This window comes from Anomaloglossus baeobatrachus, chromosome 1 (assembly GCF_048569485.1).
Source record: "Anomaloglossus baeobatrachus isolate aAnoBae1 chromosome 1, aAnoBae1.hap1, whole genome shotgun sequence".
Classification (NCBI taxonomy): domain Eukaryota; kingdom Metazoa; phylum Chordata; class Amphibia; order Anura; family Aromobatidae; genus Anomaloglossus; species Anomaloglossus baeobatrachus.
The window spans coordinates 947,318,100-947,332,389 of record NC_134353.1 but is presented as its reverse complement, the minus strand read 5'-3'; the positions used below and the strand labels follow the sequence as shown (position 1 = coordinate 947,332,389).

General features: G+C 43.3%; 1 pseudogene; it reads left to right on the top strand.

Annotated features, from left to right (window-relative positions):
• LOC142257004 (uncharacterized) overlaps window positions 1-13,764 on the top strand; it is a 417,356-nt pseudogene extending 403,592 nt beyond the window's left edge.
• The last annotated feature ends 526 nt before the right edge of the window (window positions 13,765-14,290 follow it).

The window sequence follows — 14,290 nt, the reverse complement described above, 5'->3', positions numbered from 1 at the left end:
GGACACTGGGGCGGGGCTGGACACTGAGGCCGGGCAGTGCCAGCTGTGACTGGTAGGTTCAGCACAGGAAGTGGTCATGTTTGCTGGAGCTGAATTTAAACAAGAAGCTGCAGAGAATAAAGGGTGAATTCAAGAGAAACAAAAGTTAGAAAACAAAAAATAACAATGTAGGGGTGTTTAATATGACAATACAGCACAGATTAGCTTAAACTCAAACATTTTTGTTATGCCGGACAACCCCTTTAATTATTTGTTGAGGGAAATATAAAGAAACGAACAGGAGTGAAAAATGATGGTGACGGGACCGTTAATAGGCTCCAGCTTCTACAGTAACCGCTCAGCACTCCATTTAACTATTGCAGCAGCATCTAAGTGGCTAAACAGCAGCAACTGGAGTCAGCTCAGGTTTCTGCTGTAAAATCTAGAAGTGGATACAAAGGATAAAGTAAGAAAAAGGTAAAATAAAGAAAACTGCAGCTTCTTCATACATAAGTGTTGCTCCTCTACAGTGGCGTAACTAGAGTTTGATGGGCCCCGGTGCAAAGTTTGGACCTGGGCCACCCTCTTCGACGTACACCAACACTTGAGGTACGGGAAAATGACACTGACACTCGGGGTACGGGATAATGACGCTAACACTTGGCTCTTACCCACAGCACCCAGATTTCCTATGTTCTGATATCCATCTTGTCCTCAGCACCCAGCTTCCCCATGCTCTGCTATACATCTTTCCCTCAGCACCCAGCTTTCCCATATCAGAGCATGGGAAAGCTGGGTGCTGAGAGAAGATGTATAGCAGAGCATGGGAAAGCTGGGTGCTGAGGGAAAGAGCCCTTTCCCCTCAGCACAAAACGTTCCCATCCCTTGCTTGTATCTTTGTCCCCCCTTGTATATAGTCCTCCAAATACTATAATGGCCCCCACATAGCCTTCCATATAGTATAAAGGGTCCCAATTAGACCTTCATATATTAGAATGCAGCTCCATAGTCCTCCATATATTATAATGCACACATAGCCCTCCATGTATTATATTTCACCCCATAGTACTCCAATATATTATACTGTATCCCATATTCCTCCATATATTATAATTCACCCCATAATCCTCCATGTATAAAGTAGCCCTCCAATTATTATAATGAATTTCCCATAGTTCTCCATGTATTATAATTCATCCCATAGTTCATATATTATAATTCACCCCAAAGTTCTCTATATATTATAATGCACCCCCATAGTCCATGTATAAGGTAGCCTCCATAGTCCTCCATATATTATAATGTAGCCCCCATAGTCCTATATGTATTATAATGCAGCTCCATAAAACCTTCATATTGTATTATGCAGCCCCATACTCCTCCATGTATAATGCACCCATATAGTCCATGTATAAGGAGTCCGTCATGTTGTATAATGCATCCCCATAGGCCTCCATGTATAATGCAGCCAGCCCCCCATGCTCCATGTATAATGCAGCCAGCCCCCCATGCTCCATGTATAATGCAGGAGACCCCCATGCTCCATGTATAATGCAGGAGACCCTCATGCGCCATGTATAATGCAGCCCCCCATGCTCCATGTATAATGCAGCCAGCCCCCATGCTCCATGTATAATGCAGCCAGCCCCCATGCTCCATGTATAATGCAGCCAGCCCCCATGCTCCATGTATAATGCAGCCAGCCCCCCCATGCTCCAGGTATAATGCAGCCAACCCCCCATGCTCCATGTATAATGCAGCCAGCCCCCATGCTCCATGTATAATGCAGCCAGCCCCGCCCCTATACTCCATGTATAATGCAGCCAGCCCCCCATGCTCCATGTATAATTTAGCCAGCCCCTCATGCTCCATGTATAATGCAGCCAGCCCCCCATGCTCCATGTATAATTTAGCCAGCCCCTCATGCTCCATGTATAATTCAGGCAGCCCCCTCATGCTCCATGTATAATGCAGCCCCAATGTTCCATGTATAATGCAGCCCCCCCTGGTCTTTGGCCACCGTGTACGCACTGATTTAAAAAAAACAAACAAAAAAAACCCAAGTTCTTACCTCTCTCCTCTTTCTCCCGCTGCTCCGTCCTCACCGCTCTCCTCTTCCACCAGTGCTGTCATCACCTCTCCTCCGTTCCCCTGCTGCTCCAGTTCACGTCCTCCCATCCTGCACTCTGTACTATCAGCACAGCAGTCGCACAGGAGTGATGTCACCGCGCAGGCACAGGGGGAGAATGATGAAGAGTGGGGCTGCACGGGCCGCTCCACGCTTCATTGTTGTTGTGCGCGAAGACAAGGGATGGGGCCCGATGCCGCCACCGCTGACACCGTACAGGGGGGCCCAGTGTCAGCGTTGGTGGCGGCATCGGGTCATATAGCGGCTGCGTGGTCTGTGACAGAGCAGCGCAGCTCCTCTCTCACTGAAAGGAGCTGCCTGCTGATCTGCAGAGCGGGCCCCTAATCTGCCGGGCCTGGTCTCAGTCGCGACCTCTGCGACAGTGGTAGTTACGCCCCTGCTCCTCTCCTAGATGTAGGAGACACAATCACCACCTCATAGATTTGGCTCAAAAGTTCAGTTCTGATTATCCACTGAACAATTAACGAGAAAAAAGGTGGTGACAGATGTAGCAAACACATAGGAGAAAAACTGCAGCAGAACTCCCCGGTATTCTGCTATTCTAACATCAGGCCCTGCTGGTCTTTGCTCTGAGATTATGATCTGTTTTTTTTTTTTTCCAAAACGTTTTTTATTGATTTTTCAAATTAGTAAAAACATGACAAGTATCATTGCAAAAGAAGAACATTCGTCTGACAAAATGTGACATAGAGGTGGGTGATACCCCAATTTGGAGTTCCATGTTGCTGTTCGATTTAAGATAGTATACAGTAACATTAAACCAAAACAGAGGTAATGAAATATAATATAACATATGCGATACAATTCGTTAAATCTCTGTGTCGTCCCTGAATGATTTCAATTTTGCTAGCGTGCCTTGGTATTCCCAACCGTCTCGTCTCCCCCTCCCGCCAGAGCCCCCTTCTAGGTGATTCTCAGTTTACCCAGGCTGTCCTGGATATCGCTCAGGATATACCACTCCGAGTGAACAAAAGGTGCCATCAGGTTAATTATTTCTCCCTGTGTGAATTGGCTTTCAATAAAATGTCTCCATCTCACAAAAAACTTGGCTGTCAACCCATCTTTATCCCTCTCCGCTTCTAGTTTTTCCCACTTCAGAAGGTTGTGTAGTTCGCCCATAACCTCCTTTATGGATGGGCCCTCCCTTTGAATCCAGTGTTTTAAGATGCAACGCTTAGCTATCATGGCTATGTCATGCGTTATTGCATATTTCCTCTTTTCCTGCGTGTTCGGGCCTCCTCCTACTCCTCCCTCAAAGGAGTGGAAAATCCACACCATTAAGTCTAGTTTGCTGAAAATTCCCCATGTTGACTGGGCAAATAGTCTGACTTGGTTCCAGAACCTAGTGATTGTCTCACATTCCCATAGCCCATGCAGCATATCCGTTTTCTCTTTTTGACACTTAGGACACCACCTATCCCTACCTGGTATGTTGAAACCCATAATGGCCCTATGTAGAATTCTGAATTGAGTGTCTCTCCATCTCTCATTGGTAATATGTTTCCGCACTTGTACCCATCCTCTCAGTATATCATCCACCACTTCTTCCCTTCCCAATTGTTTCCCCCACGCTTTTAAAGTCCGACTATCCTCCCGTGAGATAAGCACCCCCCTTAGCGATCGATAAATTTTAGAGACATTTATACTTGTTACATCACATTCCAGTAACTCATCAATCGAACTTCTGTTCAGCTCTCTTCCAACCACAACAAGGTCTCCTATTATTCCATGTTTCAATTGTTCATATTGGATGATATGTGAGCTATTAAGGTTGTACTTATCCAACACTTCCCGACCTGTCATCCACCTCCTGTCCTCCACATTCATAACATCTATCATTCTCCTAACTCCCCTCTCTTTCCATCTAGTAAATAGCTTGTTTTCTCGTCCCAGGGGAAAATTTGGGAATGCCCAGGGGTTCAAGTACTTGGACACTTTCCATGAGAGCCCCAGTTTTTTCCTTACCGACTTCCATGTTAGCATGGTGTCTCGGAATATAATTGAGTTCCTTATGTGCCCTTCAACCCTGGATAGTGGGGAGTGCAGAATGGACGTCAGATCCCACGGTGACGCATATTTAGTTTCCATCGCATGATCTGAGTGCCTACTCGTTCCTCTCGCCCAATCAATTACATGCCTCATGATACATACAGGATTATACCCTCGGACGTCTGGAAAGTTTAGTCCTCCCTCCTCCGCTGACTTCATCAGCGTACGCAGCTTTATTCTGGGTTTCCTTCCCCTCCACACAAATTCTGTATACGCGGAGTTGAGCTTATTCACATCCTTTAGTTTTAGCAATAGCGGGATTGTCTGGAAGGGATACAGCAGCCTAGCAAAGCTCATCATTTTTATCAGGTGACATCTTGCCAGTAATGGAAGTGGCAGACCTTTCCATCCCTTTAATTGAACTATAATTTTCCTGATTAGCGGTCCATAGTTCAAGTTATAGATTGTTTCCACCGATCTTCCTATATGCACTCCCAGGTATTTAATTGAAGATTGTGCTATAGGAATTCCACATAGTCAGCCATCCCTTATTTGTCCCCCCATTGTCCCTTTAGGAACATGATCTCGCACTTTTTTTTGTTCAGTTTGAAACTGGAGAATGAGCCAAATTTTTCAATCAAGGCAAGAGTCTGTGGCAAATCCGCACCGGGGTCCCCCATATAAAGTATGATGTCATCAGCAAAAAGCGCTGTCTTTACTTCTGAACCCCTTATCTTGATTCCTTTAAAGCTATTTTGTCCCTGTAGTATTCTTGACAACGGCTCGATTGCCACGTTGAATAAAAGAGGAGATAATGGGCAACCCTGTCTTGTTCCCTTCATCAAAGGGAACACGTCTGATAGAAAGCCCGGAGTGTGTACCCTAGCTCCCGAGTTGGCATAAAGGTTTCAAATGTAAAGTCTCATCTTGCCTACAATCCCTATGGCCTCCATTACCCTGTCTAACCACCTCCAATTTACATTATTAAACGCTTTTTCTGCGTCAAGTGTAACTAGGGCAGATCTAGCCCCTCCCTCAGTGAGACCCAGTCTAACCGCGTCTACCACTAGAATTGTCTTTCGGATATTGGTAACGGCATTTCTCCCCTTAATAAACCCCACCTGGTGATTCGTAATGATCCTAGGTAAGATCTCGGCCAGTCTATTAGCCATGATCTTGGACATAATTTTTAAATCCTGATTTATAATCGATATAGGTCTATAACTAGAGGGATCATCCAGGTCCTTGGTTCCCTTGGGGAGTAATTTAATATATGCTATGTTGGAATTTTTGGGTATTTCCGCCCCTCCCAGGAAAGCATTAAAGACTGAGGTTAGATCCGGCGAGATCAGATCCTTCAGAGCCTTATAGAATTCACTGTTAAAACCGTCAGGTCCCGGTGCCTTGTTGGTGTTAAGCTCCCCAATTGTTCTCGTCACCTCCTCTACTGTGATATCTGAATTTAAGGCACTCAAATCTTCCTCCGTCAAGCTAGGCATTTGGGCTTGTCTTAGCCACTCTGCCTCATCAGTCATGTCATTATTCCCTGACCCATATAGTTTTCTATAGTAATCTCCCAGCAGTTTATTAATGTCCTTAGGATCCGTAGTCACCTCTCCCCCCTTTGTTTTCAGTTTAGAGATCACTGTCATCTTTCTGCTGCCCCTTGCCAGATTGGCCAACATCCTTCCCGCCTTGTTGCCAAACCTATGTAAGTCAACCTCCTTGTGCGACCAGAATAGTTGTTCCTTTTTTTTTGGCCCATTCGTCAAATCCCTCTTTTGCCTCCAGCCATCTGCCTTTTGTCATGGGAGATCTATTTGTCACATAATTTGTATATGCTACCCGTACTGCTTCACTATGGAAATTATAATTCTTATTGGTTTTCCGTTTGATCATGGCTGCGTACCCCACCAGACGGCCCCTTAGGACCGCTTTTGCCGTTTCCCAAAATATCACTGGGGACTCTCTATGTTCCTTATTGTCCTCTGCGAATTCTCCCCACCACTCCTGTAGCACCTTGTGGAAATTATCTTGCCTGAGAAGGAACGATGGGAATCTCCATATGATATCTGTACCTCTCCTGAATTTCTCTCTAATGCCCAATCTCACCGGACTATGATCAGAGATCACCATATTCTCTATCACACAATCTTGCGTTCCACTCAGTAAATCTTGCGAGATCCAGAACTGATCAATACGTGACCAGCTATCATGAGGGTGAGAGAAGTGTGTATACTCTCTGTCATGTGGGTGAGTTAGTCTCCAGATGTCTTTCAGTCCTACGTCTTCTAATGTTACATCCCTATTGTCTAAACTCCTGCCCACATTAGCTGTCCCCTCCTCGCCCCTCCTCCTATCTTCAGCTGAGTCTGGGACGGTGTTAAAATCGCCTCCCACTATAATGTTAGCCTCCCCATCTGCTAATATGGTGGCCTTTATGTCATCATGGAATGTGATTTGTTGTGAATTTGGGCCATAGACATTATAAATACTGAGTTTACCCGCCGGACTAACGATTGTTAAGTGCTGCCACCTTCCATGGTCGTCTGCCTCATGTGCCACTACCTCATGACTGAATTGTTAATTTATTAGAATCATAGTGCCCGCTTTCCTACCTTGTGCCGCTGCCCCGTAAAGGGTGCCCACCCAATGTTTCTTCATTCGGAAAAAGTCCTCCCCCCCCAAGTGGGTTTCCTGTAATAAGGCAATGTCTGTCTTTAGTCTTTTCAGATGTCTCAATATCATTGCTCGTTTGTTAGGTGATCTCAGCCCTTTAACATTCCACGTAGTTATCTGTATCATGTTTACCTGTGTATTCTGCTTTTACTACTCCCTCCCCTATGGGCCCCTGCATCAAGGAAGACGAGATGTTCGACACTAGAATCACAGTTGGTACCACAAAATCGACACTCCCTTTCCCCAGCTTGCAAATATAACAAATACAACAAAAAGCATGTAACTGTAAAACATATTTTCCCTTCCGAGAAATCCACGGCGCTTTCCGCCACGTTGGTGAGCTCCCCTATTCCTAGCCAAAATATGTAGCTCCCTAATCACCCCCCATAAAATATATGTTCTATCCCCGGACTAACTTGAATAAGCCTTTGAAAATTATGCAAAAATTAGCACAGTATGTCAAAACCTCAGCAAGATTCTCCAGTCCTACTTATCTCTGACTCCAGGTAGCCATCAGTCCGCCCAGAACAAGCCCACTTCATTTGAATTTGGATGATGTTCCTGGACAAAGGAGAAAAAGAAAAAAGACCAAGGGGAGAGAAGATGGAGAAAAAAAGAAGAAGAAAAAAAAAAAAAAGAGGGGGGGGGAAGAGGACCCAGACTTTGGGATGTTTTCCTCTCTTTTCTCCCTTCCCCCTCCTCCTCTCACCTCCCCAACCCTCTCTCCGTAGTGCATCCTCCTCAATCCTTCCTGTTTGGGAAGAAAAAAAAAAAAAACAGGCAAAAAAAGGAAAAATAATGAGCGAGTTCCAGTTCAGGTATCATGGTTTCTCTCCCAAGGGTTGGTTCCTGTGTTCCGGGCGAGAATTATGCTGTTGACCCGGGCTTGGCCTCCTTTCCTCCCTGGTCTCGACTTGCTTTTGTCCCCCAAGACGTCCCACATCTCTTCCTGAGCTTGTGGGTGATCCTCTTCTATTATTCCCTTCTCCACTAGCTCCTTTTTCTTGCCTTTCTGACCTAGTCTTGTCGAGCTCTGCCATGAGAATGTTTTCTGCTTCTTTGTAGTCCTTGTAGTATACAAACGAGCCATTGGGGTTTCTAACTTTCAGTGTAGCAGGGTATAATAGCTGGCACTTTACTTTTTTGTTGTACAGAAATGAGCAAATTTTGGTAAATTCTTTTCTCCTTCTGGATACTTCCGCTGAATAATCCCCAAAAATTAGCAGTCTGTTGCCTTGATATTGTAGTGGACGCTTTCGTTCTCTAAAGGCCCTCAATATTTCCTCCTTATGCTTATAATCAAGGTACTTGACAATCACCTGTCTGGCTCTTATCGGGGTATTCTTGTTTGAGTTTTGACCCTCTCCCTTATTCGCCTCCTGGTGTCTCAGTGGACCCACTCTGTGGGCTCTTTCAACTCTGAATTTCGCCTTTATGCCCAGGGCCTGCGGTAGCTCCAACTCGCATATATTATCCAACTGTCCAATCGACACAGACTCTGGTAACCCGACTATACGTAGGTTGTTTCGTCTCGATCTGTTTTCCAAATCTTCCGCTTTATCCTTCAAGTATTCATTAGATTTTGCTAGAGCTGCTATTTGTGCTTGCATAGCCAGTATTGTCTCCTCGGAGTCAGATATTCTCTGCTCTGATTCTGCCAGTCTAGATGCATGGGCATTTATCTGTTTTTGCATATTAGCTAATGACGTTTGTATGGCTGCCTCAATAGCCACTTTAATCTCTTTTGACAAGTGTGATGTCACTTCTTCAGCCAGTTTTTTATAGTCCACATTAAGCTTTTGTGTGTACTTGTCTTGGCCTGCAGGTGGTGCTGTTTTCTTAGTTCTCTTTGTCTGGACTGGGCCACTACCTCCATCCCCCAATAACTTGCAGGCTTGTGATGTTGGTGTAGTAGGCTGTTTTTTGTTTCCTTTGTAAGGGGTATTATTAATTCTTGCATTTGACTTCCTGTGTGTCTGAGTGGGATTAATCTCCCTGTACTGTTTGTCAGTTTCATCCTCCAACACTGCTGTGTCTCTGAGCTGCCCTGCTTTGCCTGCATCTTCTCTCCCCTCTGCCTCCATATCTCCTTCATCCTCCCATTGCGATCCACTGTCATCAGTCCCCTGCATCCACCTCTCTCCTGCTGTGTCCTCCTGTGACTCCTTGCTCATATCTTCCTTATCTCCTGTCTCCTCGCTCATATCTCCCTTATCTCTCCCCCTCCAGCTCTGTGTTTGCTTTTCTGTGTCTCGCACCATGCGCTCAGGCTCCTCCCCCATCAGGCTCGTCAGCGCCATAATCTTATCTTCTCCTCTGTCCATGTCACAGCTTCTCCAGGCTCCCTCCCCACTTCCAGCGCTTCTCAGGAGGTCCCGTTCCATAGCTGGCTGCTTTAGGTAACCTCCTGTGCTGCTCTCTGTTTGGTGGCTCGTCCGGGGGGGCTTTTTTTTTAGTCAGTTTCTGTGAGGGGTGGCAGGAGCTTCTCTTCTAAGCTTCCACCTCAGCCAGGACCGGATCCGGAAGTCTATGATCTGTTTTGCAATCAGATGTTTTAGTCAATTATTACATTAATTTTGCTGTATACATCTCAATTGTAATGTCTTAAAATATCAATATAATTGTTAAGACCATATTATATAAAAAATAATATCAGTTTTATTTTTTTTGCAGATGACTGTACTGGGAGCTCAGTGGGACATCCAATATCTTCACATTATAAGGCAGATGATTGTGGAATCAATCAAAACGCATATGAAGAGAATACCAATATCCAAGATACACACTCAACCCTTTACAGCAAAGATTTATGTTTGGATACTTTTAAATGCGTCCTGTCTCCTGATTCATCACAAACTATGAAGCATAACAGAAGTCATGCAAAGGATGTTAAGAATCAAAAAGTTTCCATAGGAGGGAAGCCATATTTATGTTTAGAATGTGGCAAAGTATTTACCCAGAAATCAGGTCTGGTTAGACATAAAAAAATCCATACAGGGGAGAATCTATTTTCATGTTCAGAATGCGGGAAATGTTTTACTGAAAAATCAACTTTTATTGCACATCAAAGAATTCACACAGGGGAGAAGCCATTTTCCTGTCAAGAATGTGAAAAGTCTTTTACCAATAAATCAGGTCTTATTAGACATGAGAGAGTTCACACAGGACAAACAAAAATAAAGTCATATTCATGTGCAGAATGTGGGAAGTGTTTTGACCAGAAATCATATCTGGTTAGACATTATAGACTTCATACAGGGGAGAAGCCATTTTCATGTTCAGTCTGTGGGAAATGTTTTACACAGAAGAAAATTCTTACTGAACATCAAATAATTCACACAAAGGAGAGGCCATTTTCTTGTTCAGAATGTGGGAAAGGTTTTAACAAGAAACATATTCTTATTGGACATCAAAGAATTCATACTGGGGAAAAACCATTTTTATGTTCAGTATGTGGAAAATGTTTTACTCAGAAGAAAATTCTTATTGGACATCAAAGAATTCATACAGGGGAGAAACCATTTTCATGTTCTGTATGTGGAAAATGTTATTCCCAGAAATCAGATTTGATTAGACATCATAAAACCCACAAAGACGAAAAGCTGTATTCATGTTCAGAATGTGGGAAATGTTTTAATCAGAAGCACTATTTTATTGTACATCAAAGAATTCACACAGGGGAAAAGCCATTTTTATGTTCAGAATGTGGAAAATGTTTTAGTACGAAACCAGAGCTAATTAAACATTATAGAAGCCACACAGGGGAGAAGCCATTTTCATGTTCAGAATGTGGGAAAAGTTTTAACCACAAACATATTCTTATTGGACATAAAAGAACTCACACAGGGGAGAGGCCATTTGCATGTTCAGAATGTGGAAAATGTTTTAGTTGGAGATCACATCTTGTTGTACACCTAAAATATCACACAGGGGAGAAGCCATTTTCATGTTCAGAATGTGGAAAACGGTTTACAGTGAAATCTGATATGGTTAAACATCAAAGAATTCACACAGGGGAGAAGCAACGTTCATGCTTAGAATGTGGGAAATGTTTCACAACGAGATCAGGTCTAGTTACCCATCAGAGAATTCACAAAGGGGAAAAGTCATTTTCATGCTCAGAATGTGGGAAATATTTTACCTTGAAATCAGCTCTAGTTACCCATCAGAGAATTCACACAACGGAGAAGCCATTTTCATGCTCAGAATGTGGAAAATATTTTGCAATGAAATCAGCTCTTGCTAACCATCAGAGAATTCACAGACCTGAAAATCTATTTTCTTGTTCACAATGTGGAAAATGTTTTAACAAGAAACATGGTCTTATAAGACATCAGAGAATTCACACAGGAGAGAAGCCATTTTCATGCTCATAATGTGGTAACAGTTCTAACCAAAAACATATTCTTATTGGACATAAAATAACTCACACAGGGGAGAAGTAATTTGCATGTTCAGAATGTGGAAAATATTTTAATTGGAAATCACATCTTGTTCTACACCTAAAATATCACACAGGGGATAAGCCATTTTCATGTTCAAAATGTGGAAAATGTTTTACCGTGAAACCTGATCTTGTTAAACATCAAGGAATTCATACAGGGGAAAAGCAATCTTCATGCTCAGAATGTGGGAAATATTTTGCAATGAAATCAGCTCTTGTTAACCATCAGAGAATTCACAAACTTGAAAATCTATTTTCTTGTTCACAGTGTGGAAAATGTTTTAACCAGAAACACATTCTTATAAGACATCAGAGAATTCACACAGGCAGGAGAGAAGCCATTTTCATGCTCATAATGTGGTAACAGTTCTAATAAAAAAAATATTCTTATTGAACATAAAAGAACTCACAGAGGGAAGAAGTCATTTTCATTTTCAGAATGTGGAAAATGTTTTAATTGGAAATCACATCTTGTACACCTAAAATCTTCCACAGGGGAGAAGCCGTTTTCATGTTCAGAATGTGGGAAATGTTTTACTAGGAAATCACTTCTTATTGACCATTTTAAAATCATGGGAGAAATCATATTCATAATTAGAATGATGAAAATGTTTTACTATGAATTTTTAATCTTGTTTAACAGAATAATGAGGAGCTCAGAAGAGAAGCCATATTATGTTTAGAATGTGAGAAATTTTTCACCCAAAACACGATTAAAGGAATCATGAAGTGAGAAGCCATTTTCATGTTAAAAATTTAATAGACATTATGAGGAGCTGAGTTTGTACTAAAAACTGTTGGACCAATGGACCTTGAGCAGCATCCACGACTTTAAGGGATGCAGACATTTTCCAGCAGGGAGCACTGGTTCTGTCAATCTCATTGTTGTGTTTTATTACATATTTTCTTGTTCTTCAATTTAAGATGCACAATAAAATGTTAATGGATCTTAAGTGTACAGAAGGCCAGGCATGAGATTGTTAATTAAAGTAAAGCAATTATTACATTACTGTCAGTGTCACAAGGGCTCAATTAAGCCATTGTACTCCCAGCCACTAGTCCCATTATGTGGATCGTGATATTAGACCAAGTGGAGCAGTCAACACAGGGGCTCTCACATGCAGTTCCAGGTGAGGGGCTTGGCCTTAGAAGAATACATCCACCAATACACAGTTATCAGTGTCCTAAGTACCCCAGTTGACGGCTTGGAGTACTTAAGACACTGATGAGGGAATGGGGGTTGTAGTCGATAGGAGCTGGACACATGCCCTACGTTCGTGGTATTTGTCGTCTGGAGGAGCATAGGGTGTAACTGCAGACCATACCAGTGGGAAATACAAAAGCTGTGGGCCAACCAAAAGTTGGGAGACAGTGGGTATCACCTGGTATAGAGGCAGTGGGACCACTGGTCTCGGTTTGGGATCTTGGGGAATCTCATTTTGGCCATCTACTCAGAGCTACTGTAAGACTGTGGGCAGAAGAATAAAAATAATTGCATTGTACTGCCTAGGCAATTAATACAACCCACAACCTCAGATCTTTACTTGTGGTGGCAGCTGTGGGGTCACCAATCTCTCAACAGCTTACTAAGGAAAGCTACTGAGCTTTGACTTGGCAGAATAGATGGCAAAATCCATCTACAAGAGACTAAAGAAGGAGATAAGAGTCCTTTGTTATGGAGGAGAACTAGAGTGGTTGCCAGAAAAAAAAAAAAACAGGCGACCCTAATACAACTCTGGGCCAAGTGAGACAGAGAGCTCCCACAGGAGTAGGTCAGTTCAGACCTGGAGGAGTGCAGTTCTGTGGAGAGACAACAGCCCAGAGCTGTCCTCCAGATGGATGAAGATTGACCGACTGAGTTGAGGCAGATACTGGCCGTTCTAGAAGAGCAAGCCATGTAGATAGAGCGGGCAGCAGTGGTAAGCAAATATCTGGGTGTACATGTAGTAGTACCCCCATCTGCCCTAGTGCAGCTGACAGTGGAGAACAGGAAGTAGGGGCCCGCACCTTGAAGGTCCCGGGGCATACAACATTTCAGTGAAGACACCTTGGATTTTGATGGACATTTTTGGTTATTTGAGAACCTCAGCTTCCTGCATAAGGTGTTAATCGATGACTGGCTGAGATTTTTGAGCATTGGACTGACCTGAAAAGCAAGAGAAGCCTTTAATAACTTGTCTTCCGGGGATAAGAGATGTTACTCTAACATTCGCATATTACTAGAGACGTATTGTCATGCCCTTGGTCGCGGGGTCGGTCTCCCCTGAGTATGGAGATTGACGTTCTTCCCACACCGCCATTCCTGCCTCTGGGCCAGCGTCTGCTGCTGGCTCCGTCGCTGCTACGTGGCATTTAACTGAATAGGATAACTGAAGTGAGCACTAATATATATATTATGAGTGCAAGCCAAAAATTACATACTATATACGGATAAGGCTGCACATCAAACTTAGATAATAGTATAATGCCTCAAGCATATGGACAAATATTGGAATATACAATGAAAAATGCTACTTGCTAATTTGAACATGTGAATAATGAATTGCATACCTGCCATGAATATTAGGAAAAAGGAGATATTTAGCAATCGCATTGATCAATGTAACTGAGCCCCAAGGCCTCGTCAAGGCATATCTCTATATTGGGGTCCCTAGCTCTGTGACCCTAACTGTGTGTCATCTCATTGCAATTAAAAACTGCTATGGGTGGAGAGGGGTAACTAAGGACTTTCTTATATAGGAGATGGAAAAAACATGGCCGAAAGGGGCGGAGCTGTGTTCACATTCAGAAAAAAACTACATATAACTGAATAGGATAACTGAAGTGAGCACTAATATATATATTATGAGTGCAAGCCAAAAATTACATACTATATACGGATCGGTCTCCCCTGAGTATGGAGATCGACGTTCTTCCCACACCGCCATTCCTGCCTCTGGGCCAGCGTCTGCTGCTGGCTCCATCGCTGCTACGTGGCATGTCACTCACCCTCTCCGCTGTTCAGAGCGTTCCTCTTCCTCCCGGAACCTACGTTCTTTGAGCAGGTCACA